Here is a 14,963-nt window from a genome sequence, read left to right as displayed (position 1 = left end):
GTCTTTTAGCCACAAGGAATGCCAATGCAATGAATTTACGATGTGCTGCCTGTATCGGTTCTACGTATCCCAACAGGGCAAGGATTGGGGAGGGTTCCACTACTGAAAGTATCATCTTGGATATCGCCTCAAACACCTGGCGTCAATAGGTCTGCACACCCACGCCAGGTGCAAGAAGTCTGCCCCCGGCGCGTGACATCTATCGCAGGTGTCATTGTCACGTAGGTGAAACCTGTGCATGCGAGCCGGAGTATAGTATACCCTATGTATAAACTTGTAGTGTATTATCCTAAATTTGCTGCTTGACGAAACGCGTTCAGTTTGCTGTAGGCAGAATTCCCATTGCTTATCCGTGAGCTCAGTACTTAGTTCGTGTTCCCATTTTGCCTTAGCCGCAAGTGGCTGCCTATCTTTCAACATGTGTACCGTTCGGTAAATTGTCGAGACTAGTTTTTTTAGGAGTTTCATCCTGAAGTATGCGGGTGTAGTGGTGCAAAGACTTCGGGTTCATTAGGAAAGTCCGGTGTAATCGATTTCAGTCCCTGACGCAGTCGAATATAAAGGAAGGTGTTGAGGGGAGACGGGCGTCCGCCAGCACATAGATGGTCTAACGCATGGAATGACCCTGCATGATATAGACCCCCCCCAGGTTGTGATGTGGAAGCGTTTAGTGAGTTTGTGGAAGATAGTCTCCTGTAGCAGGGGCATGTCCGGGTGATAGGTGAGCGGCAATAACGGTGAATATATCATAGACGCGTTTAGCATGACTTCTAAGCGAGCCCATGCATTGACAGTGCTCATAACCGTTGATGGCGTCCGGTCTCTCCCTTGGGAGGGGGTGTATAATGCTCCTTCTATTGGGATTGGATGAGCAAGCCAGTGTTCTGCCGCCACTTGTGGCATATACCGAGGTTGGTATATCCAGAAATAGGCATAGTGTGCTTGAGCAGAGTAATAATACATTTCGAAATCAGGAATACCAAATCCATCTTGATTGTATGGCCGAACAAGGGTATCCCATTTTAAGCATGCCGTCTTCCCTCCCCACACCAACCGAGTGAGTTCTGACTGAAGCTGGTGGAAGAAGTACCGTCCAGGGTAGAAAGGTATACTCAGGAAAAGATAGAGCAATTGTGGTAAAATCACCATTTTTATTAAAGAGATGCTCTGCCAGCCATCGACAGCGGCAGCGCGATCCACCTTGTGATATTATCGGATATACGGGACATGGTCGTGCCATAATTTAGCCGAAGTAATTCATCTGTCTTCTGTTACGCGGATACCCAGGTATCTAAAATCCTCCTCACACCAGGCAATGGGGTAATCTAAAGCAAATTTCAACGTGGATGTTGTCAGGGGAAATAGACACAACTTACTCCAGTTAATCTGTATGCCAGAGATCCTGCCAAACTGGACAAATTCTCGGAGTATGGGGTTCAGGTTATGGCTGGGATCTTGAATATACAATGTGATATCGTCTGCATACATAGATATCAAAATCTGTCGCTGGTTATATTGCAACGCTTTATCTTTATGATGTTGTCGCAGCTTTGCAGCTAGGGGCTCAGTGGCAATTGCAAAGAGCAAGGGCGACAAGGGGCAGCCTTGTCTCGTGCCTCGTGTGATGGGAAACTCTGTGGAAAGTCTCCCATTAACGATTACTTTAGCCACTGGTGAGGTGTACAGCAGTTTAATCCAGGACAAGAAGAGGATCGGGAACCCCATGCGTTCTATTACCTTGAACACATAGTCCCACTCCAGGGAATCGAAGGCTTTGGTGGCATCTAAGAATATAGCGGCCATGGGCAAGTCCTCTTGAACGTTATTCATAATCGTAAAGAAGGTACGTAAATTATGAGATGTTGCCCTGCCCGGGACAAACCCCGATTGGTCGGGTAAAATCAAATTAAGGAGAAGCAGGTTGATACGGGTAGCAATGACTTTGGCCAGTGTCTTCACTTCACCATTTAACAGCGACAGGGGCCTATATGAGTCGCAACTACATGCCGGTTTCCCTGGCTTTAGTAAGGACATGATAAGCGTAATGTGCATGGAAGGGGGGAGATGTCCTACCTCCAGTGCGTCCTCATACACTTCCCGCAATATCGGGGCCATGAATTCAATGTAAGTTTTGTAAAATTCTATTGGGTTTCCATCCGATCCAGTGGCCTTGCCCGATTGCATATTCATTATAGCATTACGTACTTCGTCTATTTCAAACGGAGCATTTAGAAAAGACCTCTGTGCGTCACTCAGACAGCCTAAGGATACGTCCTCCAAATAGTCGTGGAGATTGAGCTCATCAGCCCTTGTGGTAGTGTATAAAGTGGTATAATGTGCAACAAAGATATTTAGAATTTGTGCCGTGTCTCTATATACCAGTCCATCTGAACCGTCAATTTCAAGTATAATATTTGGTTGCCTCATTAATCTGACTGTCGCAGCAAGCGCTTTCCCAGGTCTCTCCCCTTCGCCATATCGGCGAGCAGTCCAATGCCGCCCTCTAAACTTGACCTCTCTATTAGCCTCTTCATTGTATTCTGTAAGTTTTTCTCGGAGGTTTGATAATGTTAGTCTATCGGGACCATTTGCCAGAGAGCCCTCTAGTGTCTTGAATTCCGTTTCTAGATTATTTAATCTTGTCTTTATGCTTTTAAGGACTCCTGATCCTTTTGCTATGCACCTTAAAGGCGTCCCAAATAGTTTCGACATCTTGTACTGAATCCTTATTGCGTGCAAAGAAGTCTAAAACTTCTTCCCTCAACTCATTCTGAAAGACGGCATCTAACAGCATGGTAGGTTGCAGATGCCAGGCGGACCTCGGCGGCCCAAGGTCCCCCGCCCTCAATGTTATCTTCACAGGTGAGTGGTCTGACTAAGTCCTAGCCAAGTGCTGTGCCCCTTCGAGTGCATGGCAGAGTCGCGGAGATATAAACACATAATCAAGCCTTGCCCAAGATTGTGCCTGTGCAGTGAAATGAGTCCCTTCTCGAGTAGTGGCATGAAGGTGTCGCCATGTGTCAATCAGGCTATAGTCCGTGAATATCTCATGCAGTGTAGTTCTTGCTCTAGTGTAGTGATGGGGGGCTGGGTGTGACCTATCGATGGTTGGTACAAGTGTCACGTTAAAATCTCCTCCCCAAATTATGTGATCAGGGCCTGTGCCAATAATAGTGGCCCATAGCTCAGTAAAAAATTGAGGGTCATCTATATTGGGACCATAGCAGCACACCATAGTGACCGCCATATGCCCCAATCTCCCCCACATCACACTATATCGTCCCTGTCTTGCCTGTCACCTATCAAGGTAAACGACGTGCCCTTTTTAATAAGGATCGCCGTTCCTCTAGCGTATGTGGAGTAAGAGGAAAAGACCGCATTAGCCGCCCATCTAGAGGCAAAGGTGTGTCCTGTGCAAGGTATGAAATGTGTTTCCTGTAAGAAAGTGATATGTATAGCATGACGGTCCAGATATGACAATACTTGTCGTCGCTTCCGCGGATCTCCATGTCCCTGCACATTCCATGTGAGAAGGTTTAAGTCAGTGCGTGTCACGTGTGGTTTGGTGTACATTGGTATCGCTGGCTGTGAGTCTCATTCAGATAGGTAAACCAGCCAATTGTGGTGTGCCATGTAATTTCTATAGGTAACATAATGTAGCCCTGATTGTGCCTCAGCATCCATGAATCGTAGCAATTGCAGTAGTATCCGACCATCCAGTGTGTGTGTCCTAAATGCACCCTGTTAACAAACCCCCCCCTCCCTCTCCCCATCAGTTGTTCCAAAAGTACTCCTTGTCCAGGAGCAGCCCAATTATGATCAAAACCATCAGGTGGCGCTGTCGTAAAACCTACCGTAACAGCATGTGTTAAATTGGTTCTCGAAGTGCCCAGTTCCCCACCTCCCTCCCACTGAAGCCGCCCCAACTTGCCAGCATATCCCTCCCACCCGGTATACACCCGTTACAACGGATCTTTTACTCCGCACTACCATTACAACGCGACCATTACTCCGCATACCATTACAACGCATTGCGCTGGGGGGCGCTCTAGGATAGGGAATAAGTATAATTTACTATCCAACACCTTCCCTAGGGTCCACGGGGACTGGAGTTAGAATAGTAAATTATACTTACCACTATCCAGCGCCCCAAGGCGATATGCGTTGTAACGGTATGCGGAGTAAAAGTCGCGTTGTAATGGTCTGCGGAGTAAAAGTATGCGTTATAACGTCATACATCCCTCCCACCCACCACCCATAACAGTTGTTACACCCCCCAGTAACATTAGTATTTCAAACATAAACATTGGGGAATTCCCGTTGGGGGATATCTATAGGTGCACATATCCCACTTCAGTCACCTTTGCCCTTCAACCTGATCTACCCTGGGGTGGGCTTAATCAAGGGAGGGACGTGGTGCCTGGGATACATTACCACCAACTGTCCAATACCCATCCACGGTATCTTGGTCATACAGCAGCAGTCCTCAACGCCACAAGCACCTCTAGGTTCGTATGGGCAGTGGCACAGTCTGGAAGGCGTTGCCAAAGTAACAGTTACCAACAAGTCAGTGTTCGTGATCTCTTTCTGGTTCGTCTTCTGACCGTGCTCCATTCCGCTCCCCATTTCCACGGCGTGCTCGACACAATTTTTTTAAAAAGACATTCACTTGGTGCGGGTTAGTAAAGAATTTCTGATTTCCCTGATGTGTCACACGCAGCTTCGCAGGGTACAATAAGGCGTAGTCGATCTGCGCTTCTCGTAGTTTTTCTTTACTTCTGGATAAATTGAGAAGGGCACTCCTTCATAAGCTAGATTTTGGTTGGTTACGAGAAGTCTTGCAATGATGGGCCGGGGCGGGGCGCCCGGTTTAGGCCTCGGCCCAAGTGAGCGGTGAGCTCTTTCAACTATAAATTGCTTGGAGAATACATCAGGCCCAATTGCAGTTAGGAGTAATTTTTTTATGTAGTCCTCCATGCTCCCCGTGTTCGTGGACTCTGTCACGCGAATGTTGTTGCGCCGGCCGCGGGCTTCCAAGTCCTCTTTCTTTTTGGCAATTACTCTAAGAATATTATCCATTCTCGCAAGTTGTGTCGTATGGGAAGCCGTGGTGTCATCATTGTCTGATATCTGTCTTTCTGTCTCCTTAATGCGTTCATCATGTAAGTCCAATTTATGTGCGATAGCGTCCATTCTAGAGGACATGCGATCCACCTTGTCCACTACGGTGGCAAATTCCTGCCTCATTTCCTGCACTATCTGCTGTATATCCATACATGAAGGACTTGTTTCAGCCCCTGCCGTCGTTGGACTACTGGGCACTCCAGTTCCTGATGTGGGTTTCGGTCCTTTTTTTGCGGCCGAGGATTCAAATGTGAGCTTCGATTGACCGTTGTCCTGTTGAACCATATTGATGCTGCTATGAGTACTTGGAGCTCCAGTTGCTGTACAGTTGGTGCTCTGTTCGTGGGTGGAGCTGGATCCCCTTCTCACGAGCGCTTTTGGGCGGCAGTTTGTGACATTTGCAGCAAAATGGACCCGTCCACATGACACAGGTTGTAGCTCTCTATGGTCCGACCAGATTGAGCAGTGGCGAGAATCAACTATCCGCGGACCAATAAAGGGCGGCCAGAGCCGTTAGGTCTTGTGTTCCAATACCACCCACGATATGGCCGCACCTTATGGCTCAGGGATGTTTTTAGTGGTAGCGCACCGAGCTATAATGGAGGGTGTGCCACCACCGCCTTTAAGTGGAACTGAGGTGTACCGCAGTTAATCCCAGTCGCATCTAGGGTCTGTTTGCGTAGCCGTGGTTATGTGCTAGGCATTGGGTACGTCTGTACTCATGTACGATATAGTGCGGCGTGAGCGTGCTGTGCCCGGTGCCTATTTCCTGCGCAGTTTCTCTCCCTCTAGGCTCGGCCTGGTCTTCTATGCCTCCTAGGTGCTCACGCAAGGTTCAGCGTAGGGGTAGATCTCCTCGATATTCCCACGTCCACCTTTGCTGCTTTTATGTTGGTGCAAGCACCTTGCCCCGTTGTCACATGCCTGCTTAGGGACGTGGATTGATCTTGTGTGTGTGTTTCAGGCCCCTTCCGATGTTATCTCGTCGCTCCTGTCTCTTTCTCCTGCTGTGTATTTCCGTTAGTCTCGAGTAGCTATTGGGCTAATTAGAGGTTGCGTCTTGGCATCTCGGCTCGGTGCTGTCACTGACAGGGGGGTGGTCACCAGGGCATGATGTGCGGCGTCCGGCCTGAGTATACGCCGTCATCGAAGGTCAATGTAACCCCTGTCCGCTACGTGGGTGCCGGCAGGACAAATAATCAGGGCTGCTTCCCTCGCGGCCTATAGTCTCCGAATCCAGCCGCGTCCTGGCGTGAGTGAAAGCGCCGCGGTTCGCGTTCTAGTTAGGTCGGAGTTCCCTTCACATCGCCCGGTCACTTTGATAGTAGCCTCTGCTTCAGCCGATTCCTGGGCCTCTGTTAAGAAGCGCACACGGACACCAAGTTTCTATTTGGGCGGCGCAGCGGGGAATCACGCTTTGCTCAGGTCGGTCTGTGCAGGCAGTCTCGATCAATTTTGCTAGATACGGGCAAAGGGGGGGTTCTTCTCCTTGCCCCTGTGCTCCGGCACCCACTCTTACTCCCCAATGGTGCCGCACCTCACGCTATTGAAATATCCGCTACTCAGCCTGTCCGCGGTCAGCGCATCTCACTGCTATGCCTTGGCCCCCTCATCAAGGATATTACTCCGCAGCTGAATGTTGTTCAGGCGCCCCGTCGGGTGCCACAGATAGTACCAGCAACTTCTAGTCTTATTCCGGTGCCTCACGAATCACCGCACTGCAGCAGAACTGAGAGGTGGGCACCTTCTTGGCGGTCTTTCTCTTGAGGCCTGTGCGCCTCGTGGGACGCCGCGGTCTAGCGTAGTCCTCGGCTCCCCGCAACTCGCTCTGCCAGGCTCCGGCGCAGCTCCCGGTCCAACACTCCGCTACCTCTAACTTCGGCTTGCCAAGTCGGAGAGCTCTCAAATTTTCACCGAGTCTGAGGTTCAATATCTTTTACACTCGTGCGTGGTTTTAACCGGGTTTGGAGTTGGTTATTCAGGATAATTGCAGGATTGTCTGTCCAGGCTGCAGGAGCCTCACTCCAGTGCGGCCATTCTGCATGTGCGCCCTCTAGCGCCCCCCGTGAATCGGACAGACTTACTTTTATTAATATGGCCTTGCCTGGATCGAGTTGGGAAGCCAATACCATGAAGTCGAACATAGGCCCCTGCAGTGGACACATTAGTCACAGCCACCAGATATGACCTGGTAGCTGGAGAGCTACAAGTAGCTCCCGAGCTACTTGTTGGAGAAGCCTGCTCTATAGCATATTCATCATTACCTCTCCCTCTCTCTTAATATTGCCTCCAGACCTTTGAAGCGGAGGATAGGATTATACTTTTGTCCCTTCTTGTCTATGTCAGTATTATTCTCAACCCTATGTCTCTCCAGCTCCCTTACCACCCATTTGCCTGAAGTTTTTATTGCCATTCTTAAATTCATTCATAACCAATGCACATATTGGCTTAGAACTAATGATAGTGCTTGCCCGCAAGATATCTAGATTGAAGGAAATGCGTTCTTGACTACCTATTTCCAAATGATGTAACATGCTTCACAAATAGTTTGCCCTCACGCTTCAAAAGAGAAATGAGATGGGGATTCCTTGGGTCGTCCTTTGGATCTTTTTCTTAGTTTAAAAACAAAATAGGCCTTCTCGATTCTGGGATATCCCTAGACTTCACACCATAACCAATTGATGTTACGCGACATTTCACTTAAAATAATAGACACAATATGAATGCAGCTGTTAATAAATTGGGATTGGGTCCCTGCAAAGAGTTACCCCTGATTGTTTGATGCACTATAGTCATGGGAGTCCTCTCACGGTCCTCTTTCCCATAGGGTAGAGCTATCTACTGTGATGCAAATTATCACTGCGTAAAGATTCTCAGTGTGTCTTGAATGGTCTAATATTTAGATACCTACGTGATCTTGCAGCCTTTGGTAGCACAGCCTGCAACCCTTTGGTGGTCATTTGGTTTTACAGGATGCATTATGTCAGTCCGTAAATATAACTATTACTCTTTTTTTTTTTTTTTAATTCGTTAATTTTTATTTCAGTTTTTCTTATGTAATGGACATAGTTAATTTACATGTAGTGAACATTTGATTGCTCCTTCGTGTCATAAGGAGCTACTTGGTTTATGCATTACTTTCCAAAGCCAGGGTGCTCAGATCAAAATTTGGCTTTAGCAGCAAAGCCTGTTGTGGGAAAAACAGGTATATCAATTACAATCCATACCTTCATCATTCTTGCACTAAAACTTTCTAGGTCTTTACTTTTTATGGTCTGGCTTGACAGTTCAGCCTTCGCCAAACATTTATGTGAGAATCACGAGTAGAAGGGCCTTGTCTCCGCCCACATGTTGGGAGCCCGGAGTACATGTTTTGATTGGGGAGAAGTTGTGTGCTTCTACAAAAAAACTTGCCCACCATACAGCTGTGATGATTTTCTTTATTTATCCAACTGCCTGAGCTTGAAATTGCAGGGGCACACACATGACATTGTAATACTATTAAATTGCCTTAGATATCTAAATAATATATGGTGCTTATCTCTGATATCGGCACAGATGCAAGGAGGGCTGTCATTAACCTACATTGATTAAGTTTGGCTTGACAGTGTAACTGTCACTTGACCTTTTAACCTGCACTAATATTGTTCTATAGTTCTTTACTTCCACACAAATACATATCCATCCCCACCCTATCTACTTGTAATGATTCACATTACCATACAACATTCCTTTAAACCCAGACATATTGGTATTGCCAATGCTTGTTCTACATTTCGTCATTTTTTATTTTTTTTGTATCTCATGGTTACAATTTATTCAGCTTTTAGCTTGCACTTCAATGAAAATTCCTGCTATTGAAAGCCTACGACATTGATTGTGTCTTCCAGTATGGTAAAGCCAGTTGGAGGTTAGGATTACTCTCTAGGTCAGGGTTTTATTTAAATAGGTCTTTATGCAATTTGAAATGAAACCAGAAACATTCTCAATACCAGGACACTGGATGTTTATCGATAGCAGAGGCCATCAGGCCCCATGCACTCCAGCTAAACGTTAAGAGAGCAATTAGATCTTGAGAAGCCAGGCAAATAGCATAAATGGGACACCAATATCCCTGTAAGCTATCCCTAAAGGCCATGAACTGGATGGCAGAAAGAGCGTCCTAGGTGTGTCGAGTCAAGCTTTGCAATTATAATTGGAATAGGTACCACTCTCCAGTCACATGAAAACAATAGCACAACCAGGTAGCTGTAGCCTTGAGGGTCTTCAGCATGCTCGCAGTTCTTAACCTTCATTATTAATCAACATCTGTGAGGTCAGAGCAGTTTATCACCGGAATGTGGTGCGAAGTTCAAGAGAAAAATGTCCCAGTTTGAGGTGGCTATGGCCATGCCCTTCCTCGTACTTTGAAACATTTGTGTTTCATTTTCAGCTGTTGTCTATTCCAGCAGCTCTGATTTCCATACAGTGATGCAAGACATTTAAATGTGTTGCCAGTCCATTGCTCCCATTTCTTTTGTCTATCTGGAGTCCTGGTCTCCAAACTTAGTTTGATTTCTCTGTTTTGGGCTTGGGCGTGGGCATCATTCCCAACAGGCATGGCTGAAGTTTTATAAAAACGGATGACTACCAGTCAGGGTTGACAGTTGGTCAGCAATGTCTAGCCAAAAAGGTCTGATCTGGGAACATTCAAACAATAAGATAAACGTGTTTCTGGACTTCCAGACATGGGGTAAGTATGCAAAATGCTGTGAAGGATTTTGAAGGGCGATGGGGAGTTAGGTATGTATAATGTATGTAATTGAATAATTAAAATTGGTACATAGACCTTGTTGAGATCTTGGCTGTGTATTGTAAAGTTGCAGCCATTCCTGCTCCAATAATTGTACACACTGGGACAAATACAACCTTGTTTTCTGCTCGTGTAGTGTGCCTGACAGATTCCCTGATTTAGCAGTGCAGGTTTTTTTCCTAACCCCATCCTCCACCCCCCCCCCCCCCCCCTCCCCTCTCCCCGGGATAGACAGTGAATGCATTTCTCTGGTGGTAGGTTTAGTTACTTCTAATCTCCTGGTTAGGTTGCATGCCCTAATTAATGATGTGTATGTGGGAATTGCCCCACCTGGATTCCGAATTGCTCTCTGGTATCAGAAAAGGTGTGTGGCTTTTAATAAAATATCTACTTGTCCATGGGGGAAGTTGCTTCATACATCTACTTGTCCTGTAACAAAATCCTCTTGCCCCTTGGTGCCATTTAGTGCAGTGACAAGTTATGGCAGCTATCTCATTATATAAGAGCTCTGATATAGCCTTTCTGATTATGCCAGGGCTCATAGCATAGTAGTGTTTGAATACTTGCAGTCCCCTAATCTTGCCATGTTTCTGAAGATCTACATACTGGGCTGAAGGTAGTAGTAAGCAATAGTTCCATGGTTAGGATGCCCTTTTGAGTCTGTGCAAACCTGCTAACTTGCATGTTTTAAGGGTTTTCACCAACTCTTCTCTAATCTTTTCCCATGCTGAGAAATGTTGGAAATGTACTCCTGGCGATGTCCGACATAAATCTTCTTCCAGGGTAGGGAAAAAAGTGGTTGGAGGGAAAGTGAACTTGCAAACACTGAGATTTTCGCATCAGCAAATCTACACATGCACATTTGCTCATGCTAAAATGCAATTCACAAATATTTTCTAGGAGTACTATTTCTTGTCCTACTCTTGTAAATTCTTGGGAATTCACGAAAGCCATATAGCTGCACTTAATGCAAGGACATATACCTTGGGCGCACTTTTGAGACTTTATTTAATAATTGGGCCCCTAATTTGGTCAGGCGTTGACCATGACCTTTTGTGTTTACTAACATTCTGTCGCCCTCTTCCTGTATCAGCCGGCTTCACTGTGAGTGACCGCATTCTGCTCTTGTACAGTGAGCATATTGGAACACACAGTATTTTTGTTCAGTGCCAGTAACTCCTGTGGCAGTGTGCGCTTTTTGAGACCAAAAAACAAGTCACACATTGACAAAACTAAAAACCTGACCACCAATTTCAGACCTGGCTTTGCCAATGCTTGTTTATTTTTGTTTCTCATAATCTAATTGAAACTGGTTACACTGATTTTCCATTGTGAATATTTTGGGGAAATACTAGCATGCATCAACGCGTTAGTTACTAAATTATGCTGCAAAGAAATGGTACCTAGAATTTTACAGTAGTTAAGCAAAATGTTTGTTTTCCTGCTTTCATTTTTTTATGAACATTTTGTTTTGAAAGCAAAGATTCATCCATCTTGCTTTCAAGCTTCTGCAAATATTTGCATCAAATCAGAGATAATTCTGGGAGCATTATACATAGCCTCTTATTGCTAAACTTTGAAAACATGTGTACACTTTTGTATACTGGAACCAGTGTCAGTAGTGCAGTCAGAGATTACAACATTTACTTCGAGCGCTCACCCTAATAATAAATGCTTTCAATTAATAAACCATAAATACAAGTTTGAACAGCATTAACATATGGACAAAAATATTACCTTAACTGCAGACAGTGCCCGTCCCTGATCCATAATGTGGTAATGCAAACTGGCAGCCAAAGGGTTTGTGCTGTAGGGGGTTGGGCCTACTTGTCCCAATGACAAAAAACACATGAAAACTTGTTTCCATTGACCCCAAACAATATGTCCTGGGCGTAGGGAGTAGGGCTATAGGAATTCCACATTCCTGGGCTATATAAATTATTTCTTTAAATGTAGCAGTGCACTATAAGGGCATTTCAGGCGAATGATCCATCCCCTGTCCAGATCTTCTAACGTACCTTCTACATTATTGACTTGCCAAATGAAGCAAATTAGGGCAGGAAGAGTCTGGGACATAACCCCAAATATTGCTTCAGTAACTGTATGAGCACCTAATGCTCTGCAAATGTACAGTATCTATACACTCCCCTCAGATTGTTATCAAGCCACGAGGCATGTAATCGGCCTCATAATCTGCCGCATTAAGACCACTTCGATTGACCATTTTCATTTCTCCAGGGTATTGGAGAGTGGCATTTGACTGGTTTAACCTGGAAAACAGGAAACTGGTTTTGTCTCCTTCAGTGTGCTGTCTGGCAACAAATTTACAGCCACATTCTTTCTAGTAGCACTGCATGTGGGGACCTATTTAGGTCCAGCGGCTATCCCCAGATTACAGGTGACTCCTGAACCCCAGATCCTTGTCAAGTTCCTCAATTTACCTGTGGAGACCCAATGTGCACATCACACATGGTATTTATGCATATCCCTCTGATATAAACTTTAACACCTCCTGTTCCACAAGTGTTTCACCAACTAAGCCAGCATTTTCTTGAAAATAATTGACCAACATTATTTATATAGGCTGCAAGTGCCAGCTTGGTTTACAGATGAATGGCCTGCCCCATCATAATGGCATTATCAGGGGTTTGTGATTTGAAATAGCTTTTTCTTGGTACTCAGTATGTGCAGATGACCCCAGTAACTGCAGGGAGCAAAAAAAGTGCATAGCCTGGTGTAAAAATCATGTCTGGGTGAAAAAGCAAATTTCCCAACCATGGGGTACGTAAACCTGCAACCCATTTCCCCTTTTTTTAAAATTAATATTTACTTGTGTGGGCCCCTGCAGTAGTGGGCAGGGCCTATTTACATGTGTGTTCATCACACAGTTGAAGTCACCTATCAACTTTGGTACATGTTATGTAGCAGCCAGGTATGGCAATATGCGGTCAATGAATGTCAATTGTATTTGACTGAAGACATATCTGTCATTAAAATTCATGGGTCACTATTGAGGAAACGTCTGGCTAAAACCCATCCCCCTCCTGGATCTAAGGGAAACCTGGTCTGATGCACAATAATACTCCTCGTGCTAATGCTGAATATAATGTCATACAATTTTCCTTGCAATCTATTTTTAACCCCTTGCATGCTGCCGCGATTCTACGCCTGTGCGGCAAAATCGCGAGTGGGCGGGCTTATGACGGCCCTCAGCCGTCATCAGCACACGAGCGCCTTAGTGCATGACGGGTGAGGGCCGTCATCAGCATGCAAGGGGATAAGGTGTATTTGTGACACCATTATCATGTAGTGTTAATCCATACGAATTGATTGCAGGTAAAAAGATCATGTTCTTTTTTTTCATGCAAGTTACCCTATGTCCATGTTTGATCCAATATTACATATTTTGTTATTTTTGGATCGATGTACAGAGGTTTTACGTTATTTTTACACCCTCAGTACATTTCCATCACATCAATGAGATAGCCTTATTGTGCATTTCAAAGTGTTCTCAACATCCACGTTAAAACAGTATAAACAATTCTACTTAGTTAGCTGCTGCAAAATAAATCGCAATTGGTAGTCAAATGCCGTTTCAGTGTTCAGAGAAAGTATGATCTTTGTACATTCAACCAATTTGTTCAACCTAAGCTTGAATACATAAGTTCAAATAAAAAATATCAGCGTGCTAACTCATGTAGGAGATCATTAGCCTATGCAATTTTCACTTACGCCTTCATTAGGTCTAATTGTGTAGAGCAGTGAGTGCTGAGCTCAGCTGAAGATCTACATGTCTTTCCCATTCCACTGCATGCCTTGTAGCATTTTGAGAATTTACCTATTCTTTTCTCACTAAGGAGGGTTTTGAGGTGGTGGTGTTAAGCCCTTGAAGAGAAAGGGAACCTCGGAGGTTTAGGAAGATGCATCCAAGAAGCACATTGCTGCTCTCTAGATAGATTGCAACTAGCCTAAGCCCATACAAAAGTCATGCAACCGAACATGCTTCCAAGCCTTAGTTATTGGAATAGGAAAGTTCAGTGGTAGTGCCATAGCCTGAGCGCTTTTGCCATTCCATCAGCCAGTCTGCTGTGTGATCATCCGCATAAGTGCATCTGAAATGTTCCATCATCAGTCATATCACCTTGCACCACCAGGAGGGGTAGCATTTGTGTTTCTAATTAAAAGGTACATAAGAAGGGGTCTAGAACGAGGCATTATTTTGGGTAGCTACTGCCCACCAGAAGTTGAATCTTTGGAATCTGACTCTATTCCTCCTGCTGTAACATCGGAATCTTCAAGGCTTGGTATTCATGTCATCAGAACCACCTTGGAGGCCTCTGTGACTCGCCGCCTCCTTGCTTTCAATGATCATTTGTGATCTCGTTGACTTCACTGCTGTCCAGGCCTGAAATATGTCCATCATCTTTGATGCTGCACTCTGCGTTCCCAGTCCATTGGTGCTCTTGTCTCTGCAGCCCTCTGGTATGCCTACTCTCTAGCTGCTCCAGATTCTGTGAAGAAGTATTCCCTGTTTAGAACCTTCAATTTAGCAGGAAGCAGTAGCTTGTATTCCAAGCCCATTCTAGTTATTCTAAGTGAAGTGCAGAACGGACTTCACTCACAGAAAGACTTAAATAAATCACCTTGAGATACACAAGAAAGACTAACTGTGATGGGTTCATGAACCTTTATATTTAAATTCTAACATGTGCAGAGAATTTGTATTTATAGCTGAGTGGCCTTCGACCACAAACTTGGGGATCTGGTGGTTTTTCCCTACCTCATTGCACCGTACCAGATTCCATACTGTAACTCAGTTTATATGTGATAAAATCCTACAGCGCTGTTTTCCTATTATCCACCACCATTTCTGTATCATATATCTGTTCCCTCTCGCGCCCAGTTTAAAGAAAACTACTTCAAGAGTCAATTAGCTGACCTCCTGTGTGGCCACAGGCAGATAGCAAGCTGCAAGAGGCCTTTTCAAGGAAGTACCCAGCTGACCAATGGCAACTGGACCTGAACTGGATCCTGATGTTGGCCTTTG

The 14,963-nt window shown here is 45.2% G+C and overlaps 1 protein-coding gene across 2 annotated transcripts in view; it reads left to right on the top strand.

The window, feature by feature from the left end:
- The window catches only part of C3_1H2orf76 (chromosome 3_1 C2orf76 homolog), a 144,541-nt gene that overhangs the window by 55,419 nt on the left and 74,159 nt on the right, over positions 1 to 14,963 (top strand). The gene's annotated exons all lie outside the window — the stretch shown is intronic.

The sequence above is a fragment of the Lissotriton helveticus genome, chromosome 3_1 (assembly GCF_964261635.1).
Source record: "Lissotriton helveticus chromosome 3_1, aLisHel1.1, whole genome shotgun sequence".
Taxonomy (NCBI): Eukaryota; Metazoa; Chordata; class Amphibia; order Caudata; family Salamandridae; genus Lissotriton; species Lissotriton helveticus.
Note: the sequence above shows the minus strand (reverse complement) of the source record. Positions and strands in the feature narration are given on the sequence as shown.